This window comes from Dermacentor andersoni, chromosome 6 (genome assembly GCF_023375885.2).
Source record: "Dermacentor andersoni chromosome 6, qqDerAnde1_hic_scaffold, whole genome shotgun sequence".
NCBI classification, from domain to species: Eukaryota; Metazoa; Arthropoda; class Arachnida; order Ixodida; family Ixodidae; genus Dermacentor; species Dermacentor andersoni.
Window position 1 is genome coordinate 176,436,920 of NC_092819.1, and position 22,910 is coordinate 176,459,829.

A 22,910-nucleotide genomic window follows, 5' to 3' on the forward strand; every position below is an offset into this window, starting at 1 on the left:
GAATTAGGTATATAGCTTCCTGGAGTCTAAAAAAAATCTGCCTTGAAACTTGACGTGGTGACACGGCAGATTGTGGGTATACGATTGAAAATAATTGCTATAGTGTGTTCGTGTATGAGTAAGCTTCTCAAAAGGAGTTTCAAGTGTTTCCATGGTATGGCAAGCTTATATCTTGATTCATCAAGTTTTTTTTATTCATGTTGTTCAATTATGTTTAAAAAGCAAATTGTAAATCCCAATGGTTTTGTTTTTTACCAGGGGAACACAGAGTTGAGCCACTGTTTTAAAACAAACTTTTATTTAAAGGTAGTTACAAGTAACACCGACACCCTCGCTCATGAAAATCCCAATGGTTGTGTTTTTTACCGGGGGAAACACAGAGTTGAGCCACTGTTTTGAAACAAACCTTTATTTAAAGGTAGTTACAAGTAACACCGACACCCTCGCTCATGACAAAACAACTTTCACTCGCTGTGTGCAGACACTTGGTTCAAGGTGCATGTAATGCTTCATCTCCAAGCTTCGCGTGGTTTCTTAAAGGCATTGTGAAATCTACACGGTGTTTTTATTTTACACCTCCTCATCTCATAGCACAAGATCTGAAATGCGTGAACAAGAAGAATCAGGCCAGCACATATTCACAGAAATGAACTCTTCACAGTGCAGTTGACAAGTGCAAAAATTACAGCAGAAACTGCCAGTCACATGATATGAGCACAACATAACTGTTCTTTTTGCGGGAAAGCCTCAATCCCATGCCGACATTAACCTATATGGTGGTCATCACTGGCAATGTTTGAAAGATTTTCATAAAATAGAGACTGAATGTCTGGAGTATTTATCATAAGGGAAGTAGAAACTCGCACATCTTCTAAACAGCCCTTTGCAGTGCTAAATGTATGCTGGCTATTGATAGTAATAAATAGTATGACTGTTACAACTGTTAAACAAGACAAAAGCTCACAGGAATATGAAGGCTTGAAGTGATAAACAGTGTTTGGAGGGGGAATGTAGCTGGAGTGAACCTTTTGGCAAAGATTTGTTTTCGTCAGTGCCGCAATTAAGTTCGGCACAGCAATCTTTATGCACGCTTAGCTCACTTTCCCACACCCTCAATGTAGGATGAAGAGGAGAATAAGAAAGTGCGTAGAATGAAGTTGAAGTGTAGAAAAGAAATGGGGAGACAGTGAAAGAGAAGGTAGGAGCACTGTTGTAGATTATTCTTCGAAGGCTACTCTTCCAAAAGAAAAAGAGAAAAATATTAAATGTGTAAGGAAGCATTGCCAATTGTTATTATGCCTACTCAAGTAAGAGATGCACCATAAGGGATGCAATATAAAACTGATCTGATATGTAGAGTGGCCTAAAGCTTTCTGCATAGTCTTTACAATCATTATGACACTGTCTGCTGCAGCCAAATATGCAGAAGTTTTAATTGAGTGCTCATGACCAGAGCAACTTATCCAGACTGCACACAATACCACTGCATATGCCCTCTATTTTGGTAATCTGAAAAATAAAAGTTTATTCAAATGGGCAATAAGAACATCACATGGAACACAAAATCTAGATCGAATTATGAGGCATGCCACAGTGCGGGACTCAGTAATATTTTTGACCACCTCGGGTTTTGTGATGTGCACTTAAATTCAACTACACACTTTTTTTTTTCATTTCACCACCACTGAAATGCAGCCACCTTTGCTGGGATTGAACCCGCAAGCTCGTGCTCAACAGTGCAACATCATAACTACTGCGCTACTGAGTGTTTACACAAATTTATAAGTAGCAAAACACATTGGAGGCTTTTGCACACTGAAACACTACACACCATCCAATGCACTTCCTTACATCTATGTACAGACATACTTACCAGCGGCTCATATGACAAGCATGGAGGCGTGCTCTAACACACTACCATCCAACAGCTGCCACATACCAGAGATGACCACTGGGTCTGTACCTATTTTCACAGAACACTTACCAGCAGCTCATACAGCAAGCATGGAGGCATCTCTCGTGCTCTAACACACATACCATCCAGCTGTGACATATGGCTGCACACCACAGACAAAAACAGACGGGCTAATCATCAGAGACCACATGTCATGATTTGTTAACATGCGAGCCCTCAACCTGCTTCAATAAGGCATGACAGCACAGCACTACTGCACCACTTCTCTCTTCATAACTGCACTGGAGGCTTGTTACCAGTAATCGTGCCCTGCTGACATGGTTATCTCTTGTTTCTATGTTGCTGTCCCTAAGCTGCTATTTAAGGACTTCCTTTTGAGCTTCAGTGGGCCTTGAAAGGCTAGATGATGGCTGCGACAATCTAGGGTTTTTTGTAGAGTGAAATCTTAACAGGTGCACAACTTTTTTGTTGGCTGGTTCATTTGAATGGTCTGGCATCTTTCTTTTTGGGTCACTTTTACTTTCAACAAGCATGAAAACTGGCTCAAACAAATTGTTTGCCTTCTCAGCCACACCCTCAGAGACTTCACCATCTGATATTGCCTGTCTGACCGAGTCCATTTTTGCTCTTAAGAGTGCTGAGCTTTACACTGCTTTGGCTGCTTCCAGCTTTGTTATACTCTGTACAATGTGCAATGCCCGACTTGCCTCACATGCTTCTTCGGGTGAGCTCTCAGGGGCCTTGTTGCTGCTAGTTGGATTAGCGATGACCACACAGTGAATGTGCTTGCACACTGTAAAGTGTATAAGATGGTCATAGCAAGTGCACATGTAAGTATGCACACACACTGCACATTCCTTACACCTCAAAGGACAGCAAGCACCATCTCCCACTTTTGGCACTTTATATGAGAGCCCTTTAATAGACTGAGATGGCACAGTCTATATGCCATCTTCATTTAATTTGGCACAGCCATCTTCATTTAATTTGGCTCAAGCTGCCATTTCACTGCCAGACCTGTGGTTCTTCTGAATTCTGCTCAGCTTCTTACCCTTTGCCCCTTTCATCATCTGGATAGCCCTTTTCATTAAAAAATGATTTGTCAAGTCCATGAGGGCAGAAATAAGTTTGTCACCATGCTTATTCTGTTTTCTCTCCAGCATAGTATGCTTTAACGTCCTGCGCTTGCTCTCAAGGTGCATGTTAGTGTTGACAGCTGCTCTAGTCCTAAAGCAATAGGCCCACTCTTGCGGCCTAACTGCATAGTGGTCATTGAAGTACTTCAGGAAGTCCCTCAGTTTTTCTTCCTCACTAGAAAGGAATTGCTTAAAATAATCTTCAAATGCCTTTTCCGCGAGGAACTCTAAGAGTAGCCACACACTATGGTAAACATGTGGCCTTAGCTGTTTCTCTACACACTCGAGTATCTTCTTACGCCAATTGTTATCCACATGTCAGGCACTGAGAAGTTTCTGTTTTGCAGCACCCATGACCATGGACCATGCTTTGTAGAATTGCGACGCATCATCAGATATCAATGTCTTAGCAGCCACTTTTTTGGCCATGGCCGACTCCAGATATTTGAAGAATGCTGTCAAAGTTTGCTCGTTCATCCGGTTGCAGATGAAATAAGCTATAGCTACACCTGATCCTATTTTATCTAGCACCAGAAGAGTGGTCAGCTCAAACTGGTACTCTGTAGTTCCATGTGTGGAGTCAAGACATACAGTACCTGCAGGGCCCAATTTTTCTAGTAGCTCCTTCTGAGACTCTGTCATCAGAACAAGAGCAAAGTCTGCTGAAGGAAATGTACCACTTGGGTCCACTGCACCTTGTGCCTTGTACAGGCGGACAAGTGTTTCACCTTTTTCTTTCATCACAAGCACCCACATGTCTACACTGATAGCGTCATTAGTGTGACAATGTTCAGGAGCAGCAATGTTAAACTGCTGTTTGATGTTATGCAGGGTTGAGCACTCTGCCAAGTGCACGGGCCTCAGCTTGGATGCCACAGATGTTCTTACTCGCTTTAGAATGGTTTTCATGGGCACACCCCTTTCTAGGTTCTCTGCTACGCTGGCCTTTTCCTTGTCACTCATTCTCAAGTGCTGAATTTCTGGTTTATGACCGTAATGGTTTCTTTGATACCTGACTTTTATGGTGGTGCCTTCAGGTGTCGGACGGTAATTGTGACGGTAATAAATGAAAGACATATCTTACCAGACCTACAGCTCCCCTAACTTTTCTCCCGACGGTCACTATGACCTTCCTTTTTCCTTGCCTCGCCTGATCTATTACAGTAATAGTGGATCCTTGTTTCTCCACTGGCCAGCTTTTTGGGGTCCCTGGGCAAAATGAACCAGCAGTTTTGGCTACCCTCTTCTGCTGCTTTCCATTCATGAAATTCTGTAATAAAAGCACAAAATAGCATCAGATAGTGACAAGTACTATTGGGAGAGAGATGCAAACAAAAATAATCACTCTGAAGGCTTTGGACACGGGCTAATGTAGCATTTATTTTACTCCCTCACCTTCAACTCGACTGTGTCATGAGGTCACCCTTGATATTGCTCAAATTTATGTTAAAATTGAATTTCAAATGCAATGCGCCATAACTTCAAAAAATTTATCATATTAGTTTTGTTTTAATAAGAAACAAATATGAAACTTAAGCATTATCTATGCTCACTCCTTCCTCAATATTGAATCAGACTGTACATTCATAGCAATGCTGTTACGATAAGACAAAGACGAACTGAGAGCACATGGTGCAAGCTACGCCCCAGAACAGTGTGAATCCCTTCTCTCAGTTTCTTCTTGAAAAGCTCCTTCTTTTCAAGAAGAGCTTGATTTTTTACTGTAGATAGGGGCTTGGCGAGGGAGTGTTCCATCGTCACGCGGTTATGATCTGGCTTGGGCATGCGCCTGGTTCGAAGAGGCAGCATTACGTGTGATTTCAATAAACCAGTTGCTAGTCTGCGTTCATCCTGTCTTCTTCTACGTTGGTGTCTTTTCTCAAGCGCAGTTTAAGTTCACAAAAAGATGTCTTACCAAGTAGCCTCCTAACACACTCTTCTTAAAGAAAAAAGGATTGCGCGTGCGTCAAATTTCGCTCTACTTTATGAAATCTACAACCAGAGTCCTTCTATTGAGGGACTGTGGTACTACTAAAGAATTTTCCCAAAGTACGCCGGGAGACCAAGCCGCTGACAGCCGCAATTGCAAGTGTGGTCGTGGACCTACGTCGGCCTGCATTCGGACCTATTGCGGCCTGCACTGAGGCGAAGACTACACCACGCACACAAGTAGCGCAGAGCAACGTCAGAACGCAGAGCAAATCCCTCCTCTCGTTTAAGTAAAAAAAAAAAGGGGGGGGGGGTTGCGCGAGCGTCACATTTCGCTCTATTCTATGAAATGTACTGCTAAAGAGTTTGCCCACAATACGCTGTGAAACCATCCCGGCGACATCCGCAAATTCATGTATGGTACCGGTTCTGCGTCTCTGCCGCATTGCAACGTGCACTGAGGCGAAGACTAGGCCACGCACGTATGTGGCACAGAGCAACGTCAGAACGCAGAACAGCTTAAGGCTGTTTCACATGCTGCGACTGCAACGACGAAAATCGGTGCTGTCGCACGCGTCGCAATGCGATTTTTTGAGGGCTCATTTCACATGATTGCGATTTCAACAATGCGACTGGTGCGACGCCCAGGGTTGCTTATTGCCAGGGTCTCGTTCGGCTTCGTGGCACACGCTGCATAATTCTTTTATTGTAGTGAATAAAACGTTTACACTATAATATTATTGACTTCTCTTGATTATAAACAAATAATATGTACGTTTACTAATTTAAAAACGTTAGTTAAGATTTGTCTTGGGGTGCGCGACGGCGGTTTCTGTAGTTCAGTGCGACATCGCGCACGTAAACAGCTGTTCGCAGGTGGTTCAGCGCTGTGTGTTGTCTTATCTACATTCTATGACCGTTTCGTTCTGCCTGCGCTACAACAATCTACAAGATGACCTATCGACAAGTTCATATAGCTACCCTCACCGTATATGCAGTATTCGGAATTCGGCTGCCACGAAGTTGTCGTGTCAGCCCAACAAGATCCTCGCGCTACCCATGCTCGGCGTCAGCTTCTGGAGAAATGATGCGTGTATATTGCCCGTCATTGCGCATATGTGGTACCTGCTCCTAGCCATATTCTTACGCCAAACGCAACAAGAAGCACCAACCCGAACGCCCGCGTGTGCCCCTGAACGAAGCCTCAAACGATCTGTGTGATTACGACGTGGAATGAAAATCGTGTTGTGAAATTCAACCTTAGCGCTAGCCTGGTTCGTCCATCGCCGTGCTTGCGCTGCGAATATATATATGGGAGCCCTCTCTAAATATTTCTAAAGGCGCAAAAGCCGACGCATCAAATGTTTCGAGCAGTTACCGTCACTTTTGTAGAAACCTGTACGTTGTAACATAGCATTCTAAAAGACACGCTTCTCGTCCACTTTGTTGTCCCGTGTCTCGCGCTGGTAGTATACTCGGAACTTCTAACAAGAAGACCATATCAATACGCGCTATTCGTAATGCAGGATCGTAGGCCCACGGCAGGCGCACTTGCCGTAGAATTTTTCAGCTTTCAGCTCAGCCTCGCACGCCTCTCACGGTTAGCCTGTTTTGTGGAAATAAATATTATTATTATATTATTAATGTTATTAGATATTATAGTTTCTTCACTGTAATATATAGCAATCATCCAGATATCTTAAGCTAGTCATGCATTTAGTCTGTATTAGATCAACATTGTTACGACATGCTTATGGGAGTCATTTCAAACTAGATTGCTCAGCCAGAGAAAGTACAAATGCAAGCCTCAATGTTTATTCCAATTTGGTATTCCTAAACAGATTACATTGGCAGAATTTTATGCCTGCTTGCATTTCCTGCAATTCAATGTTCAGAGCTGGAAAAACTGATTCCTTTTCTAGCTGTCGAAAGGCTGCTTCAATGTCGATAGCAAGCTATAATTATTCATTTCGAAAGTGTGAAGCAATGACTATGTGTCTAAGCTTATCAATGCGTTTTTGTTCCACGCACAAAATGAATGCATGACGTGCTTATGTACTTATTTATTTATATACCTCGCAGGCTGCAAGGTTGGAGTATTATGCAAGGGGGAATAAAAAAGTTGTTACAAAAGGAAGAAGGGCACAACATTAAGAAAAAAACCAGCAAAAAAAGCAGTACCAATACATTGCACCAACTAGCCCAACGTGTTTTACTGGCACAACATTATACAATACTTAACAAACAATAACAGAAAAAGTTACTGCCCATGCACCCTGTAGAGACGGTGAACCAGCAAAGCTGAAATGTGCAGCCCCGGTGTTTATGACTGGGTTAATTCCAATGGTTTATTCAAGTCTTTCTGTATTATTGGTTATGTCTGCGTTTCTTAATGAGGTTATGCACATGTTTGGCTTGGGTTTATCACATTCTTTATTTGGAATGCCACACATTGCACTTTGCAAGATCACCATCATAGAAAGTGCAATGGAGTGGTTCATTGTGTTAATCCAGTGGGTCCATCAAAGTCTTTCTGAATTATGTTACGCACTTGTGTTTTGTAATGCGTTAATCATAATGTTTATGACTCAGTTATGCACTGTAGTTACGAAGTGACACACTGGGGCTGCACATTTCATTTAATTAAATACAGGGACACATTTTCGAACCTATTGGGAAGTCGGAGAGACTGCTGCTAGAGAGAAACGACGTCACTATCTGTCTAGCCAATGGCCCACCACACCTTTGCTGTGATAATAATGACATCATGATCTTGTCTTAACCCCATCCCCCTCTGTGTCCCTTCCCTGCAATAATACGCAGATATAATGTATGTTTGAAATGCATAAGCATTTCTATGTCTACCCAACAAGAAATGTCTCCGTCCATCATGCAAGGCGAATGCAATGGCTCACACCCCCTTAAACAATGGCTCATACCCCTACAGTAGGGTTTTTGGGATCGGACCATGAGTGTTTCGCCTAGGCATATACAGCTTCACTGTTAAAAGAATGAACGCCTTTCTGCTAGAGACCGAGACAATCATGAGGTGTATTAACAAATGAAAGTTTATTGAACATGCCGAGTAAATGCTGTTCGACAAGCAATAAATCGAATTTACACAAAAAGCAGAAGCAAGATCTGATGTGTGTCCATACAGATCCCAACAGGAAACGCATCCATCTCTGAAAGTGTAACAGCGGCCATGCTGACACAAGATTCTCCCAGTGTATTTGCATCTACAGCATCCATAATTTCTCTAGGCAGCCGATCTCCACAGAATGCTAGCTTCTTCCTCTACAATGCACTCTCCACATCTGAGTGTGCATTGTAGAGGAAGAAGCTAGCATTCTGTGCAGATCGGCTGCCTAGAGAAATTACAGAAGCTGTAAATCTAAAAATGCTGGGTTAATCTTGTCAGCACGGCCTCCTTTAGAAATGGATGCATTTCCTGTCAGGAAACGCACATGCATTTTTGCTTCTCCTTTTTGTGTATGTTCAGTCTATTGCTTGTAAGCGAGCATTTACTCGGTGTGTACATTAAACTTTTGGTTGTTAGATCATCTCGGTTTTCTTGTTTGTCCTATGTGTTCTCTGGTGCCATTTGCAGCCAGGCTATTCATTTTTTTTTAGACTGCAACAAGTCACTTTAATGGCCCTCATGATACCTTATAAAATCTTTTATTTGGCCAATGTAGCAAGAATGTACAGTGTGAAGCAGTAAGAACAGGGTATGCTAACTTCTAATTAAAAGGTTTATTGTGAAAATGCAGTGATCTATAAAGGTTACCACAAAGTAGTACAGCAATAAAACCTGATAAAGACTAGTGCTTGATGAAACCAAACATAAAAGCGGGAAAAGGAGAAAATACATATAGATATACAAGTCCAGGGGAAAAAAACATTGTGATCACCAAGTGTGCATGTGATTACCCTCCAGGAAACTCATTTTTTTCCCAATGGCATGGAAGTGGAAGAATGTGCTTGCATAAGCAAGCTGTCAGTCTGTCTATTGGAATAACAACAGTGTTTCTTGAAAGGTGCCGGCATGCAGGATTGGCAATTGTAATGATTTTTTCCTGCACTTGGAATTTTTCTCTATTTTCTTTCTGTAGCATATTTATTTATGTTTGGCTGCATCAAGCACCAATTTTATCTATCCTTCAAAGATGTCTTTCTTTTTCTGGGGAAAACTCGGGGAAGGCAGGAGATGGAAATTCAAGACGATGAGCAACATGAGAACAAGGTGAAAGTAGGAGCCAACGTTTCCACACGTGGACCTTGAAGAAGACAAGTCCACTTGTCGAAACGTTATATGGGGTTTAAGTTTATGTAGTGTCATACTACTGTTACACTGCTATTGCCAGATCAGTGTACTATATGTGCCTTATGTTTGCTTGCATCTTCATGATTAGCAACCTCCTCTGTGTGTTTGGCAGTTGCATACAGTTTCCTGGCCTAATTGTTTGCCCCCATATTCCACGGTATGGGCCTGTTATGTTTCAAGTTCAGGTACTCCCGAGGTTGTGTTTCTGAAGGGAGGGGTAGCCGTCTTTGCATCTTATATGCTAGCTGGCATAGTATCTTGGGACGAGGTTCTGAGCTCTTGAGACAAAGAATTTGTGCTGCAGGCTGCAACCCTACTCTGTCTAGGTGCTTGTTCGTTAGCTCTTTCTCATGGAGGTCTTCAAGCATGGTACAGTTGGAAAGACCTGTTATTACTACCCGATGCCTGTATTCGATGAGTTGTCTTTTTTGTGTGCTGCTGGTAATGCATACCGTACCACACCTTGGACACAAGCACAGCATCTGTGATTTTCTATAGTATCCACTCGTCCACCCCCATTATTTCAAGATTATTCTTTTCGCCAGGTGTGGAAGTTGCGCCCAGGCATTGCATAATTGTTTCACCCACGTGCTGGCTCTGCCGTCATGGGCTTACACTAGCTGAGGATTTGTGGATGTTGACTTGCGGGCATATTTGTCCAGCTATGTGGATCACAATGTGCAATCTGGGGTAGTTCTTGATTCTAGTCTTCCTTTTTTTGCCAACGTCGATATGAGCTGACTTATCAGAAAGCGAGGCCAGACTGGCCAAGAAAGTCTGCAGTGTTGTCGAGGGCTTGTTGCATCATTCTTGATTTCTGTATAAGATAGCTTTCCCATAGACTGTAATACACCATAGGCTGTAGTGTTTCTTGTAGTATGCCTGTGTTGTTGGTGTGTGTGGGCCTAATGTACCTCCAACTCTCACCTGGAATTTTCTGTCTTTCAGAAAGTTACTGTTTAAGTGCTCTACCAGAAATGTTTTTGCTCATTGTTCCTCTTATTAGAGCAGCATGAGCTACTGCTGTTAAAAGCCTCTTCACTCTCTTCATTCTTTCATAAGCGGTATTACACAATGTCCTGCAATAAAGTTTCTGCTGCTTATGGCCCACTCATATCTGCCAGAAGGGACAACTCTTGAAAAAGGTTTTTTTTGTGCTATGTGTGCGACGTAGTATGAGCATTCATGCCTTGACATTTATACATAGCTTCCTGACAGAGTACTTGCTATACCTGATCATGCTTATTTGTGCAGTGCTGTTGAACAATACATATTGATGCAATGAATATTTACACACTCGAATTATCACGAAAGATGGTTGTTTTACAATTCTGCCCTTTGCTTTCTATTGGTGTTAGATTTTGCTTAAGTATGCCCCCCTATGCAATAGTATTTTGAAGTTTAAGGGTTCAATATAAGGTGGTGAACTAAATCTAAGTGCAAGAGCTTTTTTTTACCTATGACTCCCATCGAAATGCGACTTCCATGGCTGGCAAATCAACTCCTCGCCTTGTGTTAGCAGCAGAATGCTATAGCCACAGTGGCAGGTGAACAAGTTGAAGAACGATATGTCTGTCTATAATTTCTTTTTCTTGCCTCTATGTAAGTAAAGTTTGGAATAAGTTTGTCATTGCAAAAAAAGCCCAGTTTGTGGTCCTTTATTGAATAAACCACATATTGTGTATAGTTGAAATGCAGCAATTTGTTCTAAAATCCTCGGGTGATGTATGTTCTTGCAAGTAGCATGGTATTTCATTACTTATAGAGATAGTAATCGCAGCGGATATCGTTATATGGGTTTACACACTAATATATGTGATCACAAACTTATTAGAAACTTACTAGAAACATGTAAGGCATGAATGTTTCTGCACACTTGATCAGCTGTGAACATGCAAGAACTGCTTGTACTGGCTGACTTCACTGCACAGTTTTGATTTACTTTTCTTCAGCGTGTCGTTTTGTACTGGTTTATCCCCACAAGAACAGGCCGTTTGCCTGCTTTTCGCATTGTTGCACGAGTTCTACATAATTGTGCAGGAGGGTACGTCGTCACTTTGCCACTATAGCAAGCAATTTAATTAATCTACTAGCTGTACAGTTAATTACCTTGCAGAGCAAGTGAACAAAGTCCGCAACATAGTCTATGTTTATTGGTTTCTGTGCAAGGAAAAAAAATTCTCCAGAGAAGAGGTGCAACTTAACATGCATGTAATATTTTATTCAAACCACGAATTTAATGCTATCGTAGCAAATTCATTACGATAGCCTACACTTTTGCTCTGTCAAATTTAATAAGAGGCAAGATAAGCTTTCAAGATGCATCGGGAAATTCATGCTTGAAAACCGACAAGAAAATGCAACTGAACAGTACCGCGTTCAGCGCAACGTTGAAACTTCGGGTGCTTTGCTGTCTTGTCATTTGCCCTTGCCGAGGTTGAAATAATTCAAGCTGCTCCGTAAGCGCGATTTTACAAAAGAACATTGTGACGACCTCGTCGTCTGCTGGGGATCGAACACCTCCTAGCACTGACAACTCGCAAAGGCGTACGAAGCAAACGTGAAAATGCACTTCATTTGCTGTGTAGCGTGTCAACAAACGCATAGCAATCGGAGAATGCAATCTGCGGTACAAGTTTTTTTATTCTCCCTGCGCGTACGTACCGAATTCGACGATCCACGTCTGCGCGCATTGCACTTGTCGTACGAGACGCCATTTTCCAAAACAAACCGGCGAAATAGCTCCGTTGACAGCTCTCCGCGCAATTTCGACGGAAAATCGCAGCGATCGGTGCGACGGTGCGACTGTGCGACCAACCGGTTGGTCGCAGCCGAAAATCGGGGGGTCGGCACTGCGACTGCGATTTTCATCGCAAACGACGGAAATCGCACTTCCGGTGCGACGAAAATCGCATCATGTGAAACAGGCTTTACTCCTGTCGCTTAAAAAAATAAGAAGATGTACAAACGTCAAATTTCACTCCACTTGCTGTGCAGGAAAGCAGACAATGCCAAACGTACGTCATGTAGCGCATCGCTGGGAGCGCGCACACATGACTATACTATAGATGGATAAACAAACAAATTATATTTAACGAGGATACAAACTTCAAAATACCCCAAGGAAATAAATTAGGCACCTGCGCAAGAGCTGCTCTTCGCGAAACAGATAGAGAAAAAGAAAACAAAGGCCCGCAAAGCATAAACAACTGCCTTTTTGGAGGCACACTGCGCAACAAGAAATTAAAAAAAGTCCAAGATATAATATTGCGTTTAAACGTCATTTGCTCACGATGACTGAGAATAAACTTAATAAAACTGTTCCTCACCCTTATTGTTCCGGAACACCAGGTGCACGTAATCAGCCTCGATGTTGTGCGCAGCGATCTGGTGCACCGAATACTTCTCCATTGTAGGCAGGGAAGTGCCACATACGTCGCATTTCATCAATTTCTTGACATCCACGGCCATTTTGTGAAGGTTCCTGATGTGTTGCAGCATGTTCTTCCTCTGTATGAATAGTTTGCTGCAGAATTCGCAGCGACGATCGTCATCGCCAATGGCAGCTCGATCACAGACGTGCACCATTCCGACATTGCACGCACTAGGGTTGTTGTATAATCGGGCAGCAATACAGGGCAGAAACCTCCCAATCACGTGACACACTAGGTATTCAGTGGCCCCATAGGGACAGTTGGAAACCAACTTAGGGAACTAACATCCGGGAACGCAGGGTCACGTGGATGCTGCCTTCTATTGTTCACCGGCCTCAGCCGGCCTGCGGGGAAACGCATGTATCTAGACACCATACCGTAGTCGTGCTGAATTCATGTTGCCAGATGAGCTGGCTGGCTGTGTCCAAACTTGGCGTCCTGCGCAACCATGGCGGCCGTGCTGTAAGCGGATCCTCTGCAGCAACATGGCACGAACCGAGCAGTCCGGAACACACGACCCAAGTGAGCGTCATCTGAAAGGGCAACGGACGTAAGCCTGCCATTCTGGAAGTGGTGTCGTGCCCAAGTGAAGCGGCTGCCAGCTGACGTTTATGAAGGCAGCCGGTTGCGTCCACAGTAGTCGTGCTGGATCCATGTTGCCAGATGAGCTGGCTGGTTGTGTCCAAACTTGGCGTCCTGCGCAACCATGGCGGCCGTGCTGTAAGCGGATCCTCTGCAGCAACATTGTATATATAGTATATATATATATAGTACATATGTATATATAGGGGCGTACGCGCGCCACTTCTACGGGTGTGTACGTGTGAATATAACATGTCAGTGTACAATATTGTTTTGTTATTGGTGTATGTATATGTAAATATTTTTTTCTCGTTCTTCACAGCTTGGTGCGAGCAGCTTCTTTCTTTTTTAGTCTTTTTGCTTCTCGAGTTGATTTTTTTTTCTTCTAGTATGGGTGTACGACATACACTGCTGTTTTGCCGCTGTTGCCACTGCCTGTAGGGCCTCAGGCCTCGTCAAGCTGTTCAATGAGCAGCTTTTTGTCTAGGGTCCATTTTTCCTTTCCTTGAGGAAAATAAAACTGATTCTGATTCTGAAACTGGATGCTGCAAAGGGCGTCTTCGCGTTTGTTAAAATTCAAGGATGTGACGACGCCCTGGGCTACGTTACCGAGATGTCTGTCGCGAATGCAGCAGCCTAATGCAGATTTTCTTTTTTTTTATGTTTTCAACATAGATGCACTTATATATTTGCAAGTATGTAAAATAATTTCTAAAAAAAAGAACGTTTCCTGATGCTAACTTGTGTTTATTGTACACTTCTGTGAAATTTGTTATACCTATATATGTATGTGTGTATGTATATATGCATATATATGTATACATATATTGCTTTTGCATTCTTATGATATATGTGACTGAGTCTGTGTTAAATAATAATATGCAAGATAACAGATTATAATTGTATACTGGGAGTCATTTGACACAACTGTATTCTAACTAGTTTCTATGTAATAACATGAAAATTTCTATATGTATTTGTGTTTAAAAATACTCTTATATCTACACTTTATGCGTGATTGTATTGCTACACCAGCCGCTTCCGTGCCTGTTTGGGAGACCGGAGCTTTGTCAAGCCGAAGAGATTTCGTTTTTTTTCCGGCTCTCCTTTTTTCACCTTGTATCCAGTGGTGAAAATAAAAATCATGATGATGATGATGATGATGATGATGATGATGTAGCAGAATATGGTCACAGAACTGAAATGCCACTGTGCTGAATTTTGTTAAACTGAAAGGCATTTGCATTGGGTGGAATGGCGTTACGATGGGGGATATAAAAAAGTTCGTACAGCTGAATAATTTGTTTAAGTGACATTCAAGTGGTAGTTTATTGTATATTGGTTTTCTTGGATAAAAAATTTAGTTGGAAACAGTGCCTTGTATGTCCTCATTTTTTCTGAAACATTGCTCGATGAACAAGAGGCGCAAAACGACACCTTTCTATTTTGTCCCTTCCGACCTAACTGGCATTTGGCGAATACCTCTTGCGTGCGGGAGAAAGTAAGGAGGGGGGGGGGTATATTGGAAAAAATTTCGCAGTGTCCGACTCCTCCTGGGGTGGTGTTAGAGGTGCGTATGAACCACTGCTTAGATAAATGGAACTCGGTACCTTTTTCTCAGTACAAACATTCGTGAATGTTCACTTCTTATTCCAGAACTTTAAAAATGTCTAGATAGGCCCTATATCACAATATGTCCCAAGCCTCCTATTTTTTTTATTTAAGACGACTTGAAAGCATTCTAACTTCAATGTTAATGAAAAGAATGTTACAACTTTCAATAGCAAGGGATTGCTATTATCAAGACTCCACAAAATGATGCAAGAAGAGCTGTTCTGCTATGAACAATTTTCAATATTGTAATTCTGAGAAGCGGTTATTAAGTTTTGAGGAGAAAGTTTGTTGAATGTATGTTCCAGCTTGTAAACCGCGCACAAAATATTTGAGGGCAGTAAGAAGATTTTCTATTGTTTAATATCAAGAGTTGACGAACAGCCACAGTTCAGCAATGTCATGTGTTTTTGAAGAGCAAAAATTATCTCAACATATCTGAGCTATCAACACTACAATAGTCATGACGTTAGCCATTAATCAACTGGGGGACCAAGATTACAATTTTTATCATGTGGACATTTAGTTGGCCTAATAGGGCGATGGTTCATCTCAATATCCCCACTCACCAGAGGGCTACAGGATTGGGACACCACCTGGACATATGTAGGAATGAAATTAAGGCACCGACTATGTGGGCAATGAGGCTATGAAGCAACGAAGGGATGGTGAGAGCATATGCAGTAAGCATTATCATGGTACCACACCTATTAGTGCTGCTGCTGCCTTGCCCGCTGAAGAGGGGCAATTTCAATGATTGAAAAGTCTGAAATGGCATCATTGTGTACATTATTCACATAGCCCAGTGGGTCACTGGACAAACTATGACTGTCTCCCAAACAGAAGATAAATCAGTCCGTGCTTGCATGGAGGAAAAATTGCACAAGCTTAGCAGGAGTCAATGACACGAATGCAGGGAAGTGAAACACTGTGGCAACAACAAGGCAAAGAAAAAGAACTGCAAAAGCACAGAGATCCAAGCATCGTGCCAGTGCTGCTAGAGGATTGCCCACTCAATATGAAAGTTCAGTTCCAGTCATGCATACTGCCTCTTGGTTTAGCTTAAGGATTGCTTACCTCAACAAAATAATGCCTCTTGTCACTCTCAGTTGTCCCCATGAGTTTAAAGCACTCTTTCACAACCTAGGCTGAGGACACTCGCAGGAAATATTGTATCCTGTACACAAGCCATGCAAGTTCCTGTAATATTTGAAGGATCCACATCTCACAGTATAATACAAGGTTGTGAAGAAGACAAAGGCATTTTGAAATGAGCATGACAGCTCACTGCCTACTGGCAAAGGCTTTCCAAAATTTTTATAGCAATAATGCATTGTGGTGCCTCAGAACCACTGGGATTAACAAGATTCCACTGTAACTGGAATGAGAAAATACTGCATTATAATTGACTTACAGTGCAGTGTTAAGCATGACAGCAGCACTGCATTAAAGCATCAATGTTCTAATCGATTTTCCTCAAACATGTTATGGTACGACTTTTAGTGACTAAGCAGCATTTATATAAAGGCACCAAGATGGTTTGCTTCAAGAAGTGTCTTCTGATCTATACCTTGAGAAAAAAAAATGTTGCACTTATTGCTGGTTCTTTGGCATGCAAGTCTTAAAAAAATGGGATTGGCATGCATCTTACTCAGTAACAGAAACTTAGCAAGTGGACCTACTTGGCTTGGACCTTCAGGGTGACAGATAGATGGGCATTGACATGTACAGTAAAAGACATAAGAAAGTGCCTGGGACCTCCTAAATCGTTCGTAATACCAGTCACTTCGTTGTAAAGATTGTACACCACACCACCGCTAACAAATGAGCAGGCTGGACATCTTAAAGAAGAGAGAACCCTTATTCTATGAATTAAGGGGCACTTAGTGAAATAGGTGACTATTTTTGTTTATAGTTTGTGTGGCTGAATGTGTGACTAACATGTCACTAACATTGCTCAAGTTTAATGTTATTGACGCATGCGCAACAGGAGTTGAACAACGATGACTCGCCTTCCCTTTCTTCTTTTACTCTCTTTATGCCCATTGCGAATTGTATATATTTGTGCACGCTTAAATAAAGGTGTTGTCGGCAGTCAGCGCTCGTTCTGTGTCCATCCTTGTCCGAGTTGTTTGGCGCTGTTTTAAATATGAAACGTCTTCAGTGGCTTTCTTGATGACCGACGCCGGAATTATACGGCGGACATCCGTTATCCTTGCCTTGAACTAATCTGACGTCCATCTCAATTACGTAAGCACGATCATACACTTAAATAACCCCAAAGAAAAAAAATCGAGTGGAGAGAGGTCAGATGACCTAGCGGGCCAATTCACAGGCCCGTGTCTTCCAATCTATTGCGCATTGAAAGTCGCATCCAGCCAGTTTCGTGCTTGGCTGCTGCTGTCTGCGGGTATCTTGCTGATACCACAGAAGCGGAAGAGGTGACAGCGGGACTTTACAGAGAAACTCATCCACCATTCCTTCAAGGATTTTGTTGATGTAACATTGTCCAGTGAGTATGTGATCGAAGAAGATGGGACCAATTATAGCACGAGCATAAATTCTGAACCACAATTTGGGCGACTACTGGTACTGGTGCCTATTGCACTTCACACAGCATGGATTGGAGTCCCTCCACTAGTGTGCATTATGCAAATGTACCTAGGCGTTTCGGCGAAAATTGGCTTCATCTGTGCACATGATGTTGCTCAAAAAGTATGGTGACTTATGGGCTTTTGTGAGAAATCTAAACAATTCTACGGTTTCAAGCATTGTTGCTGGTTTAGGTGGGACGGGTGAAAGACTGTCATTTAGAATTCTCCAAACTGACGACTTGGAAATTGGTACCTGGGCGGTCACGTCCCGCATGCTAGCAAGAGGGTTCGAGGCCATAAATGCTAGAGCATCCCTGCGTAGGCTAGGACTCAAAGATGGAGTCCTCCGCCGGTTTGTTGAAGCTGCCGGTTTGTCTCAGGCTTTCACAATTTCTGATGACAGTCGATGCATTTGGTCTACCACCACACTTCCATGAGTGATATACATATTTGCAGTCTTCCTCTTGTTGCCATTTGCAGATGCCAAGGCAAGGATCATGCTCACCGGGTGCTCATTAGAGAAACACATTGCAAATGGGATGGAACAAAACGCGCCTTTAAATCTTTGCACTGACGTCCATTCAATTTTATGGTGACAGGTTCTGTAGCAAAAAAAAACCATCCATGCACTTTATCTACGCTAAGACAACAGCTATCACAACTTTTTTCCAGGTAACACCAAACGAGACGTGTTACTTCTGCAGGGATGTGGCAGATAAGGCATTAGGTCGATCACAATGTATTTCTTTATTTCCTTTATTTCATCCCGGATAACTCAGAGGGAGCATGTTCGAGGGCGCTGCTTTATGATGCGGCTGCGAGCACAGTCACGTGGTATTCTCCATATTTCACAGGGTTTATTCATCTATCATAAAAAATTAGTACGCAATTAGTACGTCGCTGAAAATATCGCAGTTAGATGTCCCTTGGCTGTGCCTTCAGATGCCTCATTGATAATTTGATAATTAGGATAGTACATATCAGCTTAGATAATTAATTACAATGATCAAATTAAATCTCTGTAACGAAAAAATTATTGGCAGCTACTGCAATGTACTTTAAACAATATGCGCTAGATTTTCTTCGGGTAACGCATTGCTCTCTTTTTAAATCTTGGTGCATTATTATTAATTGGGACACTCTGTATATATTTACGTTTGCATGTAAGTGACGATGTTCCCATGCGTAATAAATGTTGTAAATTATTAGAAATGTTCTTTTTTCATGAGTCGTTGACATTGCTTACTGTAAAGAGAAGCAATACCGAGACACACAACATTCACGTGCATTTCATACGCCGTTGATAAAAGAGTCTGCTGAAGGGATCACTGAAGTCTATAGGTTTTATTCATGATCAAAAAGACACGCAAAACAATTTGAAGCGTCGTGAGCATACAACGACATATTCATTCTCTAGGCATAGGCTATCCATACCGCTAGAAATAATTCTTAATTGGCCACCTCCATCTCTTTCAAAAATATTATAAACTTTGTCCTGTGTGTATATTTAAATATATTGTATATGTGCATGGTGTTTACAGCGGAAATTTAAAATAATGTTGAAGTGAGAAAGTAGGGATGAGGCAGCCACCGCGAGTGCTTCTGGTGGGCGTGTCCCCCTATTGTCAGGGTTTGAAGAAATAAAGTGACCCGCCGTGATTGCTTTGTGGCTATGGTGTTGGGCTGCTAAGCTCGAGATCGCCACATCTAATCCCGGCCACGGCGGCCGCATTTCGATGGGGGCGAAATGTGAAAACACCAATGTACTTAGATTTAGGTACATGTTAAAGAGCCCCCCCCCCCCCCCCCCCCGTGGTCCAAGTTTCCGGAGTCCCCCACTACGGGGTGCCTCACAATGAGATCGTGGTTTCGGCACATAGAACCGCATAATTTAATATTTTTTTGCAGAAATAATCGAAAATATGAATTAAAAGCCGTTCAAGTCTGCGCCAACAAGGATGCAGTAAGCTATTAGCCTCAGTAAGATCTTCGCTTCCGTAAATGGCCTGTCATTAAGTCTATTCAAGGCACACTGGAGAGTCTCACGTTGATTATCGAAGCGAGAACAGTGGCACAGAACGTGACTGATGGTCTCTTCACACTTGCACTTAGTGCACATTGGTGAATCCGCCATTTCAGTACGATAGCTGTAGGAGTTGGTGAATGCTACTCCTACCCACAGCCGACGCAGCAGTGTTGCGTCACGTCGTGGAAGATTCGCTGGTAATTTAAGTTTCAGTGATGGGTCGAGGCTGTATAAACGACACTTAGAGTTCTGTGTTGTATGCCAGTAACTTAACGTGATGGTACGAGCGAGACTACGAAGCTCTCTTGCAGCGTCGACTCTCGATAAAGGTATAAGGAGTGTCGGTGAGCCAGCCTGGGCACGTCGGGCAGCGCCATCGGCGAGGTGATTACCAACGATGCCACAGTGTCCCGGCAGCCACTGAAATGTAATATCATGTCCTCGTTCAGGAGCGCAATGGCAGGTTTCGTTGATTTGTGACACCAGCTGTTCATAATTGCCACGTCGTAAACTTCGCAAGCTCTGGAGGGCTGCTTTCGAGTCACAAAATATTGCCCATTTGTTGGGCGGTTCTTTTTCAATATGTTCGACAGCAGCGCGAAGAGCGGCCAGTTCGGAACCTGTAGATGTCGTTACGTGTGAAGTCTTAAACTTGATGACGACCGATTGAGATGGTAGAACAACGGCGCCCGTAGAATTTTCTGAGATGGAACCATCCGTGTAAACATGGATTCGGTTAGCGTATGAACGATGCAAAAGTTGCAAGATCTTGGGAGCCTGGCCTCACAGTTCATTAGCGCAGAAAGCAGTTCGAGCGCTTTTTCACTACCTGAAGGCAACCGACTTGAGTGCCCGATTATAGACATCCTACACCTACGTTCTCTTTCTCTCTCTCTCTTTCACTCCCCATTCCCCTCCCCACGTGTAGGGTAGCAAACTGGACTCAGTCCGGTTAACCTCCCTGCCTTTCCTTCTTCCCTTCTCTCTCTCTCTAGCCTCAGTAAAATTTCAAGGGAAAAGGTCGAGGAAAGTGAAAAGAAACCTCAAATGATGTGGGTGACAAAGCACTGGTATTGGCACTTTAGGTGTGTTTGTGAGGGAAGGGGGAGGGAGGCTTCGGTTTCGCCTGGGGTGGGGTGCTCAGTCCCCCCCCCCAGCTGGAGATCTCCGGTGGGGGCTCGAGCCCCGGAGCCCCCCACATAGTCGCCGCCTATGCTGCTATGTTAACATGGATGGTATTATATGTGCATTTCTCAAGTGAATAAATTAAACAAAGTACAAGTAGTTCATTTTCATGGGAAGCAACATTGAAGCAACCAATTTTGCATCCTTCCATTTTAAGGTGAGAGCCTTAGATGCCTATGCTTCAAGGTCTTATTGTGAGGTACATAAAATATCATGTGACCCAAGGAACGCCAGAAGCAAATTAAAACATGTCCAGCCATGTATAAGACATGATTAATGATTATCAAAGTTATCACTATGTGGTACCTGTTTCCAAGTTCCTATGATGATGTCACAGGTTATTTCAGATGCACCGCTTCATCACTATCATTATATACAGTTCTTTCTTATGTGAATGCACAGCTTGTAGAAGACAGGTAGGTAGAACCATAACGTAGAATGAACCATTTGTTAAAGAATTGGTTTTCTTCAAATGACGATCCATTTATAAGATTTTTATAATGAGTGGGACATTGCACCAAACTGGTAGCCCATGACGGTGAGGTGCTCATTGTTACCAACCTTCTAGTGAAAGAAATATACTTTCGAAGAACTCCCAAGAAAATAAATGTATACATATTGTTTTATGATGGCCCTTGAGAGTGCGCTTTATGCCTGAGAGAGTGAATGTTGCAAGTTTACAGAGATGCTGAGTGCATAATTGAATCATAGTCTCCGTAATTATGTATGTCGATGCTAGTTTTTCATGATATATATACAATGGAACAAAACTGCTTAATAGCTAGTGCTGTGGGTAGCTGAACAGTGAAATGTACATTATTGCAGGGACCTGAACTTTAATCAAAGTGGCGACAATAGTGGTCAAAGTTTTCTTATTATTTGTACTAATGCAACGTGAAGATGGGGATCACGATCCTGGCAACGAAAAATGAAAATCAATGATGACAGCGGTCATTGTCAGCTTAAAGAACTGGGTGGACAGACAGACATGGGAAACCAGCACTCACGTGGTGTCGGAGCAAAGCTGGAACTTATGGCTGAGCCAAATAACTTATAAGGGCTGTGGCGCACACGATAGCTGCGCGCGGGTATGATATACTAGAAATCATCAAGCAGTATCTGCCACATGGTGTTAGCGCATGCTGCCTGCACTAATAGATCTCCCACCAAGCTCCTACATCTATACGAATACACAGCTACAAAATGCATGCCGAGATGCAGGATCCGTCCAGTAAAGGGAACAAATTCGCCAGTCGCTTAATATGACATTGACCGACACCTACACACAAGTCGCTTAATCATTTAAATAATTAGGTGAGAATGACTTGGTTCGACAGGCAAGGTTCTGACTGGTGTTGTATAAGTCGCGGGTCGCTTTTTAAGTCGCGACGATAGATTGGAATTTTTACAAGCACTGCTCCAGGAGAGCACTGCAACCGGAGGTCTCAGGAGAGGACCTGAGGTTATAATAAAGCAGGCGGCGCAGGATCCCCAGGGCACCCAAGGGGTAGTGGGGAGATCAATGCTGGAAGCAGGATGGCCCGTAGATTGGAGTAGCGAAGGCCTAAGCGTGCTGGACTTAATATAAATATTATTACGTCCAGCCGCCAACTTGTGACGCTAAGACTTCTTCAACAGCAGTCAGAAGTTTGCCGTTTGACATACTAAGGCAGCAGCGGAAGCGGACGAAGACACAGAAACGTGAGAAAGAGACCCCACGCTACTAGTAGTATCTTAAAGTTTCAGTTATGGCAATTGAATAACGCGCAACTGAGCCCTCTCGAAGCGTTCGACGCATGGAAAAATTCGCGAGGACGGTAGGATACCAGTGTGACAGGGGCACAAGCAAGGAACGAAAACGCCCACACAGGGTGAACTGTGAAGATGCTATATATTTTGCTATATATGTAATATATGCTATATCTATCAAGTCACTAGTGCCATGCACTAATCTTCAAAGGTCGCAATGCTTTCGCAATGAAATTGTTGACAGTGTGCACTGTGTGTATCTTGTGTTCCGGCTCACTGTTCATCGCGATCACGCCCGATCCTGATCGAATTTCGCGGTCGTGATTGCCTCCTTTAGACAAAATGAGCGAGAGAGCCACACGCAGTCGAGAATTTCGATCCGGATCGGTGCCGATCGCGATCAGAAGTATACGTGTGACACT

At 42.9% G+C, this 22,910-nt stretch overlaps 1 long non-coding RNA gene and 1 pseudogene across 1 annotated transcript; one reads left to right on the forward strand and one right to left on the reverse strand.

Annotated features, from left to right (window-relative positions):
- LOC140219041 (uncharacterized) overlaps positions 1 to 22,910 on the forward strand; it is a 500,311-nt pseudogene that overhangs the window by 248,869 nt on the left and 228,532 nt on the right.
- Positions 389 to 12,651, reverse strand: LOC129382808 (uncharacterized). The gene is made up of 3 exons (XR_011895333.1): positions 12,637 to 12,651; positions 2,623 to 4,321; positions 389 to 599 (listed from the first exon to the last, which is right to left on the reverse strand). It is a non-coding gene; the product is annotated as an uncharacterized lncRNA (long non-coding RNA).